Source organism: Poeciliopsis prolifica, unplaced genomic scaffold, assembly GCF_027474105.1.
Source record: "Poeciliopsis prolifica strain line A6 unplaced genomic scaffold, Auburn_PproV2 SCAFFOLD044, whole genome shotgun sequence".
Classification (NCBI taxonomy): domain Eukaryota; kingdom Metazoa; phylum Chordata; class Actinopteri; order Cyprinodontiformes; family Poeciliidae; genus Poeciliopsis; species Poeciliopsis prolifica.
The window spans coordinates 2,580,378-2,598,211 of record NW_026562419.1 but is presented as its reverse complement, the minus strand read 5'-3'; the positions used below and the strand labels follow the sequence as shown (position 1 = coordinate 2,598,211).

Below are 17,834 nucleotides of genomic sequence, written 5' to 3'. Positions count from 1 at the left end.
AACAAATCTTAGTCTGACCCGATTAACTATCACACCGGTCATGAAAGAAAAGTATTTCTAGCAGAAGTTATATTTTTATTTTGCATACAGATCTATAAATGTCACTCATCCAGAAAATAAATCTTTAGAAGTGTAACAAGCCATCAGCCAAAACCTTAATAGCCCAGTTGGTTGAAATCTAAAAATTCACATATAAAAAAAATATTGTCATTTAGTTCCATTAAAAAATAATCAAAACATTTTTCAGGCCTTTGTTTCATGTTAAAGTTAAATCCAGATGAATGACAGCAGAAACAAAACACTTTCATCAGTTTAACTTTCAGACTTTATTAATAAATTGCAAAACAATCAAAGGGACCAGCAGCAGTCGTCCTCACCGAATCCGTCCATCTGAGGGAAGAAGAGAGAAAGCGTAAGAAAAATACAGATTTGATTAAATTGTTGCAAGCAGAAGTAAAGTCGCTCAGACATCCAAGGAAGGTATGAACCATCTTCGGTCTTTAGACCTCTGGAGGAAACTGCGAATGGATGGAATATACGTCATCACAGCGACTCAAAATAAAGTAAATATAAACCTGAACGTACCATCAGCTGCATGAGGTCTGGAACCACTGGAGACGACCCAGCAGGTTGCAACGTTTCACCACCTGGAAGAGGAAACGTCTGGTTAGTGCTTTTCTTATATTGTAGACGGAACAAGAAGTGGAAATCTGCCCTCCATTGTGCTGCTTTTTAGTAATATATCAGAAAACGATTCATTTCTACTCTGCTCTCCTTTAAACTGAGTCAGTCTGAAAAGCAGCATGTCGCGCTGCGATCCTCTGGCAGGAGCAGACCAGCTGCTGGAAACGGCCCGAGTCAGACATGTTGGACCAGAACGCAATAGGACAACTCAATTTTATACAGACGAGGTTTAGGATCACTAAAAAATACATTTAAAAAAGTATTTTGAGACAAAAAGTGACTTTTATGAGTCATAATTCTAAAAAATTTGATATTAACTGCCAATAAATTCTGTTTGAATTAGACTGAACCGATCAGATCTCACTGACAAACCGGAGCAGGAACATCAGAGGCCAGCAGAAAGGTTGGACTGGACCTCACTACACAACAGATCAGCTATACACTGATTTAGTTCAGGACCAACTAATCTCTTAAATGATCAAACAGATTAATTTGTTTTCGCTCAGACATCCAAGGAAGGAATGAACCATCTCTGGTCTTTCAACCTCTGGTGGAAACTGCGAACGGATGGAATATACGTCATCATAGCGAACAGACCTGGTCCATCACACACCCGTCAAAACGGCTCGAAAAAATGAATTAAGACGTCAGGTACCAACCTGCATGCCTCCAATACTGAAAGGCCTTCCTGCAGAAACTCCTCTACCTGAAACAAGAAGCAAAAAGATTTAAAGCAAAGGATGGAAAAATAAATAATCAATAAGGTTATAGTTTAGGGTCGCTCAGACATCCAAGGAAGATTTGGCCATCTTCGGTCATATAAGACCTCTGGTGGAAACTACGAATGGCAGGAAAATCGTCATCACAGCGACCAGACAGGTTGAACATAAACTGAACCAAACGTACCAGTTAGATGAGCGGAGAAAACCCAGCAGCTTCATCGTTTGGCAAGAAAATCACCAGGAAGACATTCAGCCTGTCAACAGATTCATACGATTCATTTTCAACTGTAATCCAAGGAAGGTTTAGATTAACTTTCAACTGAAAATATTATTCTAATACTCAGAACCAACAGCACTGTCACATTAAAACACCCATTTTCTAGCAACTAATGATAATTTAGGCAAACAAATTTGAGGTTTTAATTTTATACAAATTTAAAACAGGGATCCTACATGCCAGTTCAAGATCTAGGAAAGTTTCTGCTTTGAAAAATTTTTTAAATCATCCCCCTAAAATCACACCAAGTCACCAGCATTTATTGCTTTCTGACATGGTTGCACAAAACTTGCCTTTGACAGAAGGTCAGAGCCCCGTTTTAACAAATACTGTTCCAACTGACATCCATATTACAATTATAATTGTTTTACATTTTCAGTGGTTTTCAGGAGGCCATGCTTAAAGGTTTCCTTTATCTAGATGGAAAATAAATAATCAATAAGGTTATAATGATGGTTTAGGGTCGCTCAGACATCCAAGGAAGATTTGGCCATCTTCGGTCATTAAGACCTCTGGTGGAAACTACGAATGGCAGGAAAATCGTCATCACAGCGCAGGAAGTGAATGCAGCCAGTTTATTATGATATATAATTTACCTGAAAACTCAGGTTTGATTAAACTTTTATGTGATTATCCTTAAAATAAATTCACTTAGTTTTTATAGGCAGAATTTCTCTCCATATTTCAGATTTAACCATAAACAAACGGATCTTATATCATCAATACTCTACCTGAGGAGATTCTCGCCTTTCTTCTTCTCCTTAATATATCGGTAAAGGTCAACCGAGCCTCTACGGTGGCTGGGAGGACCATTTTCTGTCCAACCAGCAGAACCCTGTGGAAACAGTTGCAGTCAGAAAGGAACCAGAACAAATCTTTACTGTTACTGGTGAGAACAGTAAACGCTCAGACATCCAAGGAAGATTTTGCCATCTTCGGTCATTAAGACCTCTGGTGGAAACTACGAATGGCAGGAAAATCGTCATCACAGCGCAGGAAGTGAATGCAGCCAGGATCACCTGGAGGAGACTCACCTGGTCTGAGCTGCTGCTGCTGGTTCAACGCTAGAAACGCATCAACCCTGCAAAAAAGAGGAGAAATAAACAAATTATTCAGCTACACATCAAGATGCATTTTCCTCATTAATGTAATAAATAAAGGTACCATAATGTGGCGTTTGAGCAAATGAATGAGGAACATTTAGTCTGGTTTCTCACAGACTAAATGACATTTTATTTAAATGATGTTAAATGTAGCCACAAAAACATTTAAGCAATAATAAATCATGTCATTTTACTACAATAGGCAATTCATAATGAACACAATTAACTCTTCTACACATGTTCAGTAATTAAACTATTATTGTAATAATCTAAACATGTTAAATCTACAGATATTATATAATTATACAGGCTGAAGCCAAAGAAACACGGAAAAAATACAAATAAATAACTTTACAAAATAATTATGTCACTTTATCGGTAAAACGCAATGAATTAAAAGCAAATTCATCTTTAATCCCAGAAAGTATCGTGAAATGAGCTCGAGATGCGTCACAACGTGGAGGCGAAAGTTTGCGACAGAAATCAGCGACAAACAATCCAACTCCATCCACCAAATAAAGTCACCATCTCGTCTTCTCGTTAGTAGAAAGATTAAACGTCACATCTAAACAGACTGATGTTAAATTATACCTTTTAATCTATGAGACAAACACAAAACTCAGCAGTAAAGACGAAGTTACCTGCTCCTCTCGCCCACTGTGGCAAAATGACCGAAGCGAAGTTCCGTCTCTGCTTAAATACGTCACGGTGCACGGGCGCCGCCTGCCGGACGGGAGGTGAACTGGAAAAAAGAAAATTTATTGCAGTTTAGATTTATTTCTTTTTTCTTCTTTTTTAAATAAAGAACAAAAATACTGAGGAAGTTCTAGATATTTATTCAAGTCAGGTTAAATCAAATGTTTATATAAATACATATTGTAAGCAAAATACTTTATATATTTTCCGCTTTTATATTTTTAGTTTTTCTAAATAGCTTTCCTTGTGTTTTATGAACTCAAGTCTGAGTGAAAATTGGATTGATGATGATTTTTTTTTAAAAAAGCTGATTTTTATGTGTTAAATGCATTTTCACACACTGAAGTATTTTTCATTATCTAAAATATTTCCAGCAGCTATTGAACACCAGAGTTTTTTGCTTTTTTATGTGTTTTTTTAATCAATCTTCACAAAATCTTATCTTTTTCAGTTTTCAAAGTTTTATGTTCTTTAAATTAATTCTTGAAAGTAATTAGGCCTATTGTATTTTTATCCTTCCCTGCTTGGGTTTCTCAGATTTTATTTTTTGTTTTATCAGTAGTAGTACTTTAAAACTACTGTTCTCTGTTTTTTAAAATCATAATATATTATATAATGTTCTTGCTATACATAGCATACCATCTATATCTGCACAAAAAGAGAGAGAGAAATCTTGTGACTATTGCAGGTCAAGAGACACTAAAATGAATAGAGTGTCATTGAGAAAGAGAGTATGTGGACATATGGACCAATCCCCTCTCTCCTTTTCCCTCCATCTAGCTCCTGATTGGATGCTCAAAGTGCATATTATTTGTGTCCCCTCATCCTCCACCATCCTCCTCCTCATCCTCCTCCTCCTCCTCCTCGCTGGTGGTTGTTGCTGCTGCAAGCTGCTGGTGTTGCTGTGACGATGATATCCTCCCCCTCTTACACACACATACACACACAGACTAGGAGGAGAGGAGAGAAGAGGCAGCAAACAAGACAGTTTTTCATGACGCGATGGCTGCAGGCTGGAAAGCAGACGCTCCCACTGATGGCCTGGAAAACAGGGTGAGAGCTGGATGCATTTCCTGGGGACAGAAGGATGGATGGATGGAAAGGTGGAGGGGTGGATGAGTGATCGATGGGTGGAGGAATGTTTGATGGTGACAGCAGCAGCTGTAGCATGCCTCAGAGAGGGGGATGATGCAGAAAGGACTGCATGATGGGATCTGGGATGGAGGAAATGAGGATGGACCGACTGAATGCAGTGCAAACTGACCAGCTATCTGTGGATAAATAATCAGTTATCTGTGAGTGTGTGTGTGTGTGTGTGCGTGTGTGTATGTGTGTGTTTGGTGTGTGTGCTGTCAGGCCTGCATGCACATGCTAGCATCCTGTCTGCTAACAGAAACAGAAGGTACGTCACTTCTCTGAAGTGAAACTGAGCGACACATTCTGTCTATAGGAACATGCAGTTCCTGCAGAATTCAAATGGATCAGTGATCAGATGCAACCGATCAACTGATCAGTAAAAAAAAAAAAAGATGCTTAAAGCTGGAAAATCCAGTTGAGTGAGAGAAAATGGATGCAAAACAAGTGCAAATAGAAAAACACGGCTGAAAATATCACTAAAAATATGCAAATATTAACTTAAAGAGGAAAATATAACGTATCATAAATTCAACAATAATTGGATTTAGGAAGAGATGCAGAAGAAAAGACAAATCAATTCAAAATAAAGTCCATAAAGCCGAACAAGAGCTTCATAAATAGACTCGGATTGATTTCTAAAAGGCATTTGATGCATAAATGTTAAAATGACAGAACAGTTGGACCAAAACTCTGAATAAAAAGTTGTTATAAGAAGATCAGAACAAGCAAACAAGTAAAAAGAAAACTTGAAGTAGAAATAGAATCAAATCGACTAGAAAGAGACAAAACACTTGAAACACAAACAAAAATATTGCTAAAAGATACAAAAATGGCAACAAATATTACAAAGCAACTTTAAAACACACATCTGTATAAAAAACTGCAATATTGTTAATTATTTTCTTTTTATCATGTGGATTTATAAAATGAATGTTACAGATTGGCTTTCATTTTGAAGTGTCAGATTATTTCACTGCATTTCTTCCAGATTTTTACCATCAGCTACAAAAGATTATCAATAAAAAACAAAACACATTAGTTCAGCCAACATGAGACCATTTTTATTGCCACAGAGTAAAATTATTAACCTCTTTCTGAATCCCACACACAATATTCCAAAAACACTGCAGAGACGCTGGGACACTTCAACACTTACAGTAGAAAATGAAGCTTCTTATTGATTTCACCCAGAAAGGGAGGAGAGGGAGAGTATGTGTGGGACCAGAACGTGATGAATGAGTGATTACAACACAGAAAAACAGAAAGTGGACACGAACATTCCCGTGGGAACGTCAGAGGAGACGGATCAGATGAACCCAGTGTGTGTGTGTGTGTGTGTGTGTGTGGTGTGTGTGTGTGTGTGTGTTGTGTGTTTCTTTGTCTGATTGGCACCGGTTTGTTGATTTATGGACTTGCTACCAGCAGGTTTCCCTGAAATTAGTTTTTATTGAGCTTTGCAATCAGGTGATGGAGCCTCGTCTGCTGATCCAGACGGATTTAAGCAGTTTTTCAATTAACTGAGTTCTGGTTCGACAGACGAAGCTCATTCAGTCGTGAATGAACTGAATCGCAGCAAAACCTGAACTCAAACAGAGATTAACCCCATATCAGAAGGAGAAAGTATTTTCCTTTTTACTTGTTATGAGGGGTCCCTCAGGGCTCTGTTTCAGTCCCCTTTTTTATCTCATTCCAGAAATTTACTCAATCAATTCCTGACATTTAATTGAACAGAAATGACCTTTCCTCACGGGAAAAGGTCTCGTCCATCAGCCTGTTGCTGATTCGGTGAGATTTATGTGATAATCAAGCCAGTATGAAGGTGAAACAATTTAACGGAAATGTCAGAGCCTGGTTTAATGTAACGAATGAAACGCACATCGTCCATCGGACATGGATGGACTTCATGTTTAGCTTTTGAAATCAAACTCTGACCTGAAACACAAACTTGTGGAACTGATTTGTTCAACTGAAATCTGACATCAGCTCTAAATCCAAGACTTCAGATGTGACGTTTGGTACCAAACTTCTCAAATTCTGAGTTTTTATGCTTCTCGTAGGAGATAATGTCACCATGATAAAGAGGCTCAAAGCGTCTCATTCTGAGTTAAACCTTTTAAACTCTCATTTAGAATAAAACAGCCACAATTTAGTACCAAGAGTTATAAATTTCCCTGTCTAATTTTGTATTTATGTGAATAGATGTCTTAATAAATAGCCTTAATAAATAAATTAGAGTATTTAATGATTGTTCTGCTTCACTGTTGTTCGCTAAGAGCATCTGGAATCATGTCTGCTTTTATGCTTGTGTGGACACTTGAAATCCATCTTATCTTTTTCTGTGTCACTAATAAACAAAAGCTCTTACGACAGGCTGGTTGTAGAGTGCTGCATCTGCAGATGTGAGCTTTATGTGTGTGTGTGTTGCAGACCTGAAAACCTCCATCTGATTGTGTTTTCATGAGTTTTATCAGTGAGAGTCAGCTGCTCTGAGGCCTCTCCTCAGATTAGACAACTATTGTCCTGTTGCCACGTTGGTTGGTTTGTTTGGTGATCCTTTTGTTGAGCGTCCTCAGCTTCGGTCCAGTAGGTTTCCCATCCTTTAAATGGTGTGTCTAATTGCTTTTAGTCAAAGCAATGACAATCATATTTATAGGCGTACCCATCTAGAGACACCAGATGACTGGATAGATATATGACAGCTGCAGGAAGAAAATGAGCCAGTCTGTGCAGCAAGAAGAATTCAACACTAGCTTAAAGGAGAACTTGTTGCAACCAAAGCATGCAGAATCCATCCCTATAGTCATGACATTGAAGCACAAAAGGTTACGGTTCACTCAGATTCTTCAAAACTTTAAATCATTTCATAAAAATGCTGAAACATTTTCTGGAGCATTAAACAATCAGCTCCTCTCAAACATCCAAAACAAGAAGGGCTTGAATTGTCTGCAGAACCGTAACAGCCACAGACCGTCACCAGACACACAACCCACTGCGAGAGAGCGTCCCAGAATCCTTTGCTGCATTGTAACATCAGAGCATCAGTGAATGGAGATGTGGGGGTGTGCATCCTGAAGACTTCAGAGGAATCCTTCTGCGGTACGATGTGTGTGTGTGTGTGTGTGTGTGTGTGTGTGTGTGTGTGTGTGTGTGTGTGTGTGTGTGTGTGGGTGTGTGTGTGTGTGTATGTGTGTGTGTGTGTGTGTGTGTGTGCGTGTGTGTGTGTGTGTGCAGACGTTAGGAGTGGGTTTGTCTGCAGGAGGCTGATCAGAACATCTCAGGGGACAGGCCTTTGAACTGGATTACAAGGAAAACCACTGCAACCCCTCCCCTCTCTGAATTATTCACCAGAACATTGGGCCTCGTGTTTTTAAAAACACTGGAACAGAAATTGCTTGGCTGGCAGAAAAACGATCAACAGTCAGATCTTAGGAATCAAACCTGGTTAGTGAAAGTTGTTACCTGCAGTTTCCTGCTGCTGAGATTCATATTTGAGACATTTTTCCCATTAGAGGTTTGATCTCCTCCTGACTGAGGACCAGACAGATTTCTTGTTCACACCTAACCGCCCATCATCATCACAACGTGTGCATCGCTGATGCAGAGGGAGCCGGCGACCCAGAATGCTCTGCATCGTCAGTGTGAACCCATTCACATGCTGGAGGATAAATATAGGGTCCTGGGATTAAAGAACCCGTCGCCGCTTCACATTTTTCTTCTATTTCTTCTCGTTGGTTGGTGTCACCGCACCCCCACTCGCTCTGTGCAGTCTGTTACCATGGAAACCCCCCACCTTTCTCCATCACTTTGACGTCTGTTTGGTGACCTACATTAAAAGCTCTTCATTAGGTTTTGACTTTACAAGGTTGTTCTGAGGATGGTAGCATGGCAGAGGCTTTCCCTGATCTGTGGAGCGAACAGTTTAGTGGAACTAATTCAGAAGAAGAGAAACCGTGATTGAAGCCGATTGAAATCAATAAATCCCACAGATAGTGAGAGCAAGCCAGCCATCCATCATCCACACCTGCTGGTGTTCGTCTCACAGAATCGCCGTCGTGTTTTTGGACAGAGGAAAGAAAACAGAAGACTTGGAGAGAACCCAGAACACTGCAAACAAGCTTTTTATAGGGAAACGTTTGCAAACAGACATCAGATTAAAAACAATTTGATGTCTGGAAACAACAATGAAGTGTCGTTGCTTTTATTCAACTTCACATCAGTTTCTCCCTTTGCCAACTTAAACCGCGGATTTTATAACCTAAAGTTTCCATTTTGGCCTTTTTCCTCTACTTTGTGCCTGTGTGATTAAACCTTCACTTTATTTATCACCTTAAATAACTGTGAAAATATTATATAGTTTATTGTATCTGAAGTTGTGATCCTTGTTTGGTCCATCCTGGTGATAGATTACTAATCATAATCATAACTATTTTACCCGGCAAAGATGATGAGTAAAAGGTGGAAAACTTCTGTAAAGGAGGATATTGAAGGATTTCAGTTCTTCAGATTTAAATGATCAAGTCAAAAATATTAATGAATCAAGAGAGCAGAGACTCAGGCATTAGTACACTGCCACCTGGTGGTGGTTTGCAGAACTACAGAAAGCAGCTCAACCTTCATCCTTATTCAATGGAAACCTCACAGCTGCCCCTGCTGCGGCCTGCAGAGGAGACATTGTGGTGATAGTGGGACTGGAGATTATCTGCAGAACTGAATAAAATATAAAACTAATTTTGTGTTGCATTGTTTACCCTGTGTCTGCTGGCATGATAACAGATCAGAACACAAAGGACTGAATTATTCCTTATCATCAGGACAACCTGCTGGTGTCACTGATTTTATAAGTTGTGCAAATGAAAGCATGTGGTCAAGATTTGAATGACTTCTTTCCATCTTAATCTTTAACTCCTAACATTCTTTTCTATTTTTCTCCTGCAGGAATCAGTGGATTCATCCTCAGTGCTCCCAAATAAAATCAGTTCAACTGATCATAGTTAAATTACTCCTGAAGGGAAACTATCTGCCTTCACCTTCTTCTTTTTGGTGTTTCAATGGATAAATAACCATCTGGAATGTGGGACAGAAGACTCTCAGATCTACAGAAGAATAACGTTAATGTGGATTATTGACTAAAACCCATCAAATCTAAGATCAGTGCAGATCTTTTTTATATTCAGAATGTGCCAACAGTTTCTACTGGAGTGTTTTTCTCATTTTTCCTGAATGTCCAATGGAGTGAAAAACAAACAGAGTCGGGAGAAAGAACCTGTTAGAAACCAAAGCAACAAACCCTCTGCTTGACCGTAAAGCGTCTTCCCCTGGCTGCGGTGAGGAAGGAGGGGTGTGTTTGGAGGTTCCCCCCCAGCAGGCTGCCGCGCAGATGGAGGCCCACCAACACTCCCCAGATAGCAGCAGTGAGGAGTGCACCGTCCTGGAGGCCGCGCCCAGCAAGAACAGCTGCCTGCAGCATGCAGGGAAGGTCAGAACGCCTCCGAGTTCACATCACATTACTAACACATGAACCAAACAGGACAATAAAATGACAAAATGTAAAAAATTAGAACAGGAAGTGAATAAGATATAAAATACAACTGTATTTACATCAGAGCTTAATAAAATGTATACTTGATATGTAAAATATGTTAAATAGATATAAAGTGAACAATTATATTAAATGAATGCAAGTATTAATCCTAATGGCACCAAATGAATATAAATAGTAATTTATGGATGATGCTACAGATGTAAGAAGGGTGGGTGAAAAACAAGCAGTTCACTCTTCTACCCACTCTGAACGTATAAAAATACTTCACTGTGTTTGTTTTAAATTTATTTTATTTGTATATAACTTTGTTTATTGTTACACTAAGTTCAATGAAGTCAAACTACGGCTGGTGTTACTAAATTTTTCTCCATTAAAGGTGAGCAACCTGATTAGGATGATTCAAACTCTGACCTTGACTCTTAAAGGGGCAGTTCTATGTATTTTTCATGTTGCCTTTTTATAGCACAATCAAATAACTATAGTCCATTCAGTTATTATAAAAATGCAATTTGTATACCAAACATGACTTAATTTTTCTTATTTTGCCTTGAAATTGAACCTTTGTCTCTTTAAGAAGCTCCTGCTCTTTTCAACACAAAAAAAGCAACTTTACATAAAAACTCCCTTTAAATCAGGCCTCCCTATAGTTATGATCTATTTGAGCTTGAACCTGAAAAAATCATCTAAAAAGCAGAAATTTGATGGGATTATGATAGTTAATTCATCTCCATCCGCCTGCAGGTGGCTGACCTGTACTGCTCGGCCTGTGAGTGTGCCCTGTGAGGACTGCTTACCGGCCCATGAGGATCACCCCACGGTGGCGCTCAGCCAGGCCCTGGAGCAGCACCGGAGCCGGCTGCAGGAGAGACTCGGGGCGGTCCAGAGCAGGTACCAGCAGAGAACCCCAAAGACCACACACGGACATTTATATGCTAATAGTTAAAATATGAAAAGGAGAGAACATAAATGAAGTACAGCAAGTGTAGGGGTGACCAGTAGGTGGTCTTGCATGTTTTAGCTCTCTCCCTGGTTGTTAGCACGCCTCTGGTGTTGGTAAATAAAAGAGAGAGAACTAAAACATGCAGCATTCTGGCCCTGCAGGACTGATGCTGCATTCCAGTTGTACTCATAGTGCTAAATTCTGATTTTCCAGTCAAAAAAATCAACTGGAACGCCCTACAAACTGGGAAATTGGAGCAACCCCAACTTCCCCCAGTTATGACTTGTGAGGCTGACTTTGCTCTTCAGTATCGCTGCTCCACACATCAAGATGTGGTGGAAACATGTTTATTTTACTAGACACACATGTAAAAGTGAGTCTAAAATCACTGTTAAATGTATCGTCTGCAACTCTGAGCTGAACTAATGAAAAGAGATGTTTGCTGATGGAAATGAAAGATTAAAATGATGTTTGTAAGAGTTATTGCAAACAATGTTGAGAACATCGCAATACTGAAATTCCAAGTTCTTAATTAGAACTCTTTTAGCTTGAATCAGATGTCAAAGTTCCCACTTCCCATGAAACTGGAACACAGCATGGTTTTGGACTAAAGACACAGCATTTGTAAACGGGAAAACACTGACATCTGGTGGCCGTGTGGGGAAACACAACATGAAGGGCACAAGATTTAAGTATTGGGCTGATAAGTATGAAATGATCCTTTTCCCTCCTCCTCTGCAGACTGCCCCAGATTTCAGATGCTCTGTCCTTCGTTACGGAGATTCTGCAGCAGCTGAACAACCAGAGAGCTTCCATCGAAGAGGACATCCAGTCCAGCTTCGAGGACCTGCACAAGCAGCTGGACGTTCGGAAGAGCGTCCTTCTCATGGAGCTCGAAGTCACATATGGGCTCAAACAAAAGGTGCAGACAGATAAAACAGAGTGCATTTGCCAGTCATTTGGACTGTGCTCTGACTTTGCAGGAAGAGAAACTTGGAAGTATTGAAGAATGATCTATCTGTCTTTAGGTCCTCCAAGCCCAGATAGACAACCTCACACGTGGAGACGGGGACATCACGTCCACCTGCACCCGGACGGAGGAAGCTCTGGCTGAGGAGGCGAGCGTGGCCACGCTGGAGGTGGAGCATGAGCTGGAGGAGAGGCTCAAGGATGGCTATTCTGAGAATGCCATGCCAGCCAGAGGAGAACGACCAGCTGGACCTGGTGATGGAGACAGACGGGCTGAGGAAGTCCATTCACAACCTGGGGACCATAGTTACAACCAGGTGACGAAACAAACAGAAAATACAACAAAACGCTGATTCTTCTGTATCTAACCCTTATTTTCTTCCTCAGCGCTGTGGCAAGTCAGAGTGAAGCCATGGGCACGGCTTGGAGCAGTGCATTGTGGGACATCCTGCTTCAGTTACTATAGTAACAAGAGACAAGTCAGGGGGAGCCTGCAAGAGTGGAAATGCCATCTTATCAGCTGAGGTTTGTTTCAGAGAAATATAAACAGAATCAGAGGAAAAATCTCAGCACATCTCTACTGGATTTAAAGAGACTGAGTGAAATACTGAATTATTTGAACTAATAAATAATAAAACTCCTTGTTTGCTGGTGTCACATAATGATAGCAACTGCAAAGGCATAAATCAATCTACAAATTAACTGCATTTCTTGATTCATTAATTCATTCATTCAGAAAATTCAATAAAACGTGTGCTGATGCAGGTATTCACCCCCGACGGCAGCATTGTTGACGGTGAGATCCTGGACCACAAGAACGGAACATATGAGTTCGTCTACACGGTGCCCAAGGAGGGCAACTTCTCTCTGGCCCTCCGTCTGTACGACCAGCACATCAAAGGAAGCCCCTTCAAACTGACCGTCACCAAGGCGACCGAGGTCGAGGTGGGTCGGCTAACCCATGTGGACCTTTACGACGTAGGATCAGTGGTTTATAGAAATTTTGTAACTTTGGTAAAGTATGAATACTTCTCTGTGGGATTTCTAGGTGTCTCCATCCACCACCACAGCAACCAACTCAGCAGCCAATGCCACCCCGTCCACAGGCTCCTCTGACGGGACAAAGAGACGAGGAAAGTCCCCGGGTCAGAAGAAGAAAGGTTCCAAGAGGGCCAGCAGCGCTCTGGGAACCCCACGACGAAAAACTCAGAATCCATCGAGGACGACCTCATCTTCAAGATCGGTGAGAAAACCTGAAACAATTTCCTCTGAACATAACATCTGGGCCACCAACCTGAATGATAGACGTGCTCAAAGGAGCTAAATAAGTTGGCGATGCGTGGTTCAGACTCAGGAGGCGATGACTAAATATAATTAGCATGGCAATGGACAACATCTTTGTCTTTAATATGTTCTTCTCTTTTACAGGAACTAAGGGTAGAAATAAGGGTGAGTTCACCAACCTTCAAGGAGTGGCTGCCTCTTCTAGCGGTAGGATTCTGATAGCTGACAGCAACAATCAGTGTGTCCAGGTATACTTCAGTTCATCCAGTCTTGACATCTCACAGGTAAATTGAATGAAACCTAAGTTTCGGGTTGCATACTCAGAAATTGATTTGATCTCAGATTTTCTCCAACGAGGGTGAGTTTAAGAGTCGTTTTGGGGTGCGTGGGCGATCTCCTGGCCAGCTGCAGCGGCCAACCGGGGTCGCGGTGCACCCGAGCGGTGACATCATCATTGCTGACTATGATAACAAATGGGTTAGCATCTTCACGTGCGAGGGCAAGTTCAAGGTAAGCTGTTCAGTTCCTCAGTACTGACATTTCTTTCCCATCATGGCTGGTTAGGCAGTTTTTGGATTTAACTGGTACATCTGCTGTATCCAAGGCGAAACTGGGCTCAGGGAGACTCATGGGGCCAAAAGGCGTGTCTGTGGACCAAAATGGTCATGTGATTGTAGTCGACAACAAGGCGTGTACAGTCTTCATCTTCCAGCTAACCGGCAAGCTAATTGCTAAGTTTGGGAGTCGGGGAAATGGTGACAAGCAGTTTGCAGGTAAGCTGGATTTCCATTGAACTGCTGAGTACATTTAAATCTGTTAGACTCCTCTAAAACTTAGTATGTGTGAAGTTTACTTTAATTGTTCAGTTCTACACACCTTGTACGACAGTGCTGGTGAGCAGCCTTCACTTGAAGCTTTTAATCTTTTGGCTAATCCTTTAATAAAGGGAAGACATTTTGATATAAAACATCTGATTGCTTCCTTGTTCTCGTCTTGAAGGTCCACACTTTGCAGCAGTGAACAAGAATAATGAGATCATCGTGACAGACTTCCATAACCACTCTGTCAAGGTACGCAACCAATTACATTCACCCTCTTGCTTTTAATAGAGTCCAATCAATCACTGAACATAATCTGATATCTTTGTGCTGTCAGGTTTTTACCACTGAGGGAGAGCTGGTGTTGAAGTTCGGCTCAAATGGGGAAGGAAACGGCCAGTTCAACGCTCCCACTGGTGTAGCTGTGGATGTAAATGGGAACATCATTGTAGCTGATTGGGGCAACAGCAGAATCCAAGTAAAGCACTGATTTATGGCATTTATGCTGCATTTTAGCAACAAACCCCAGTTATATTTCTCATTTTCACTGGACTTTCTCAGGTTTTTGATGGCAGTGGCTCCTTCCTGTCCTACATAAACACATCAGCAGATCCACTGTACGGCCCGCAAGGCCTGGCACTGACCTCGGACGGCCATGTGGTGGTCGCCGACTCTGGTAACCATTGCTTCAAGGTCTACCGCTACCTACAATGATAAAGACTAGTGAAGAAGTAGGAGAGGAGAACAAGGAGGGCAGTGGTGAGAGTGAAAGCTGAAGCTCACAATGTTTAACTCCATCTATCCATTGCATGAACTTGTCCTGATGGATTAACTGAAGGAAAGAAATGCCAAGGAAAACGTTCGGCCGCTGTCCTTACGTGACCTGAACTTCAGAGGAGACGTCTAACCTCAGTGACGTCTGGAGGAATGAACCCAGAGTGGAACATAAAGGTGACATGTTGCCCCCTCCAGAAACGTATCTCTGCAGTACTTTGCAGCAATGGATTTCTGTTTTTAATAAAAGATGTCTGCCTTCACCTATAGCGAAAAAGATTGATCAGCCAAGTATTGAATACAAGTGGAAAATTAATGGTTGCAAAAAGGAAGAAGTCGTACGTTGGAAACCTTGCATATTAAATCTATGTTGTGAATGTTGGATTGACGAAACGTCAGTGGCATAAATGCAGATGTTGAGGTAATTTGGTGGAAATGATTTGAATTATTGATAGTTTGACAATGTTCTGCCTTGATGTATTGTATGTAAAAGACAAAATAATGTCTGGTGAGGTAAAAGGGGTCCAGAGCTTTGACTTTTCTCAGTTTATTGTTCAAAGGCTTCATGTCAACTGCTCAGATGGTCTTTAGGCAAAACAATCAGCTTTAACTGATCAAGCTTTCAGTGGAAATGTGATAGAAATGTAAATATCTGAGCAAGATTACGACCCAAGGAATTCCACTCAATTTCTCTAAACTAAAGCATTATGAGAGTATTAGGGTCACTGTAGATTAAAACATATTAATATGGCCACAGAGCAGTTAAATTTCCATATTTACTAGAAACATGATGGAAGAGCGGTAAAAGGGTTAAATTAAAATTAAAACTCAGAACTTTAAATGGAAAACCTGAGACATTTACCAAGGGTTAGGGACCTCATCCGACTTTAGACCCTCTCTAAAAACTCTTATGATTACTTATTGTCATAGTTCAATCTCCAAATATACCTTAATATGCATTAATGGGCAAAGTGGAAACCGTCTCAGCACTAGTGCTAATGCTAATATTCACGGTCTTCAAGGTACAGCCTGTTAGTGCTAACGGAAATGAATGGCGGCATTGATTGGCGGCTTTGCAACAGCAGCATCAAAAACAAAATCCATAAAAACTGAAGTTTGAATAGGAGGGTCCAGTCTATAAGAGTTTTTATTCTCCGTGGCCACATTTCTTTATTTTATCATATACAATGGTCCTAATAGTCGGCAAACTGCAGACCAATGTCAATATTATAACCTCCATGTTCAAAGTGATGACTCTGTGGTTGGGAGGCATTCGATAAATTTGGATTGATTCCTCTGCCTTGGACCACTTTTAACTTGTTGAACATTGTTTGTACATATGGATTGTTTTGATTATGGAATGTTTATTTCTCCCATTAGATTGAATCCTTTAAAAATCTTCAACAATAGATTCATCATTATAAACAGCTGCTTGTCTGACTGTCTGACTGGTGGAATGGGACTTTGACCCACAGCATCGTCTCTGTGTGCGGTTGTGTGTCACACAGAGGAATGAAAATCTCTAAATCTATCTTATATATTTCTGAGAACATTTCTAACATTTCCGGGTAAAATCAACATTTCAAATCACTGACGTATGTCTCTGCTGTGAAGAGAAGGCGGGGCTTCTAGAATGTTCAGATTTGGGTTTTTTGTTAATGTCCACGGTTCTAGAGCGCGTTTAGAGTTCTATCTTAGAGTTTTGATGTCAACCTGTAGTATTTCACACATCATTTCATGTTGAAACAATACCTCAGTGTTGGAGAAGCATGCTCTTGTTATCGCCGTGTGCTTCCATTCAGGCTTTTAGAAGTCATGCTGCCTTCTGTTGAAATATTTAGGATGCACCAAATGTGGACCATTCAGGGACAGTACGCTGCAGAATGTCCTGAGCATAGCCCAAAACTTGGTCTAATGGTTTAAAGCAGTGACATTTCAAAAACAATGTTTTCCAAAGTGAAGATTTTAAAGGGATTTAAAGGAGACAACACCATCAATACTTGTGTTATGCATGCAAAAACTACAGCAGTTTATTGGGTTTTGTTTTCCTTTCTGTGAGATTGTAGATAATGTCCTGAAAAGGTTGACTACTGACAGGAAATTATATTTTGCTGACAGTCGTCATCTAGCAACATATCCAAACTCCTAAAACTGATAACCAATTCATTTGAGTCACTATTTTTGCAAAATTGCATAATAAACATCATATTTTCTTGTATACCTTAATATACTGGCTGAACACTGTATCAGTCAACAATCATGATAAATTATCAATATATTCACACTTCCTACATTGATTTTTTAAATGCCCATCCAATTTTACTGCAGATTGTAGAGGTCAGTTCCTCTCAATGGTCTTAATTTTTAATGTCTCTTGAGATACTGTCTCATTAGCACAGAGAAAAACAATACATACTCAGTGAATATCTTCCAAGACTTTTACAACAAGTCAAAAACCAGTCAGCTGCCATTTAAAATATGTCAGCACTCAGATAAAACATTTAAACATTGGCATACCTTTCAGTGGTTTACACAATATCTTCATAAATCAAAATTAGGAAGTTATTCTTTAAATCATATCCAGGCTTGACGATCCCACTGACAAATGACTTTCATTCATTATTTGCTATTTAATTGCTTCTCTATCTTGCAGTTTGATTGTTTGTTTATCTTGCAGTTTGATTGTTTGTTTATCTTGCAGTTTGATTGTTTATCTTGCAGTTTGATTGTTTGTTTATCTTGCAGTTTGATTGTTTGTTTATCTTGCAGTTTGATTGTTTGTTTATCTTGCAGTTTGATTGTTTATCTTGCAGTTTGATTGTTTGTTTATCTTGCAGTTTGATTGTTTGTTTATCTTGCAGTTTGATTGTTTGTTTATCTTGCAGTTT

The 17,834-nt window shown here is 40.1% G+C and overlaps 1 long non-coding RNA gene, 4 other non-coding genes and 1 pseudogene across 5 annotated transcripts; 1 reads left to right on the top strand and 5 right to left on the bottom strand.

Annotated features, from left to right (window-relative positions):
* Positions 1 to 311: 311 nt before the first annotated feature.
* Positions 312 to 3,473, bottom strand: LOC129376603 (uncharacterized). Its single transcript, XR_008607787.1, has 7 exons — positions 3,428 to 3,473; positions 2,718 to 2,764; positions 2,415 to 2,518; positions 1,591 to 1,660; positions 1,344 to 1,390; positions 586 to 647; positions 312 to 390 (listed from the first exon to the last, which is right to left on the bottom strand). It is a non-coding gene; the product is annotated as an uncharacterized LOC129376603 (long non-coding RNA).
* Positions 460 to 552, bottom strand: LOC129376778 (small nucleolar RNA SNORD14). Its single transcript, XR_008607816.1, has one exon. It is a non-coding gene; the product is annotated as a small nucleolar RNA SNORD14 (small nucleolar RNA).
* On the bottom strand, positions 1,183 to 1,275 carry LOC129376779 (small nucleolar RNA SNORD14). The gene has a single exon (XR_008607817.1). It is a non-coding gene; the product is annotated as a small nucleolar RNA SNORD14 (small nucleolar RNA).
* On the bottom strand, positions 1,463 to 1,555 carry LOC129376780 (small nucleolar RNA SNORD14). Its single transcript, XR_008607818.1, has one exon. It is a non-coding gene; the product is annotated as a small nucleolar RNA SNORD14 (small nucleolar RNA).
* Positions 2,586 to 2,677, bottom strand: LOC129376781 (small nucleolar RNA SNORD14). Its single transcript, XR_008607819.1, has one exon. It is a non-coding gene; the product is annotated as a small nucleolar RNA SNORD14 (small nucleolar RNA).
* Positions 3,474 to 9,996: 6,523 nt separating the features above from the next.
* LOC129376676 (tripartite motif-containing protein 2-like) lies at positions 9,997 to 17,353 on the top strand (annotated as a pseudogene).
* Positions 17,354 to 17,834: the final 481 nt, after the last annotated feature.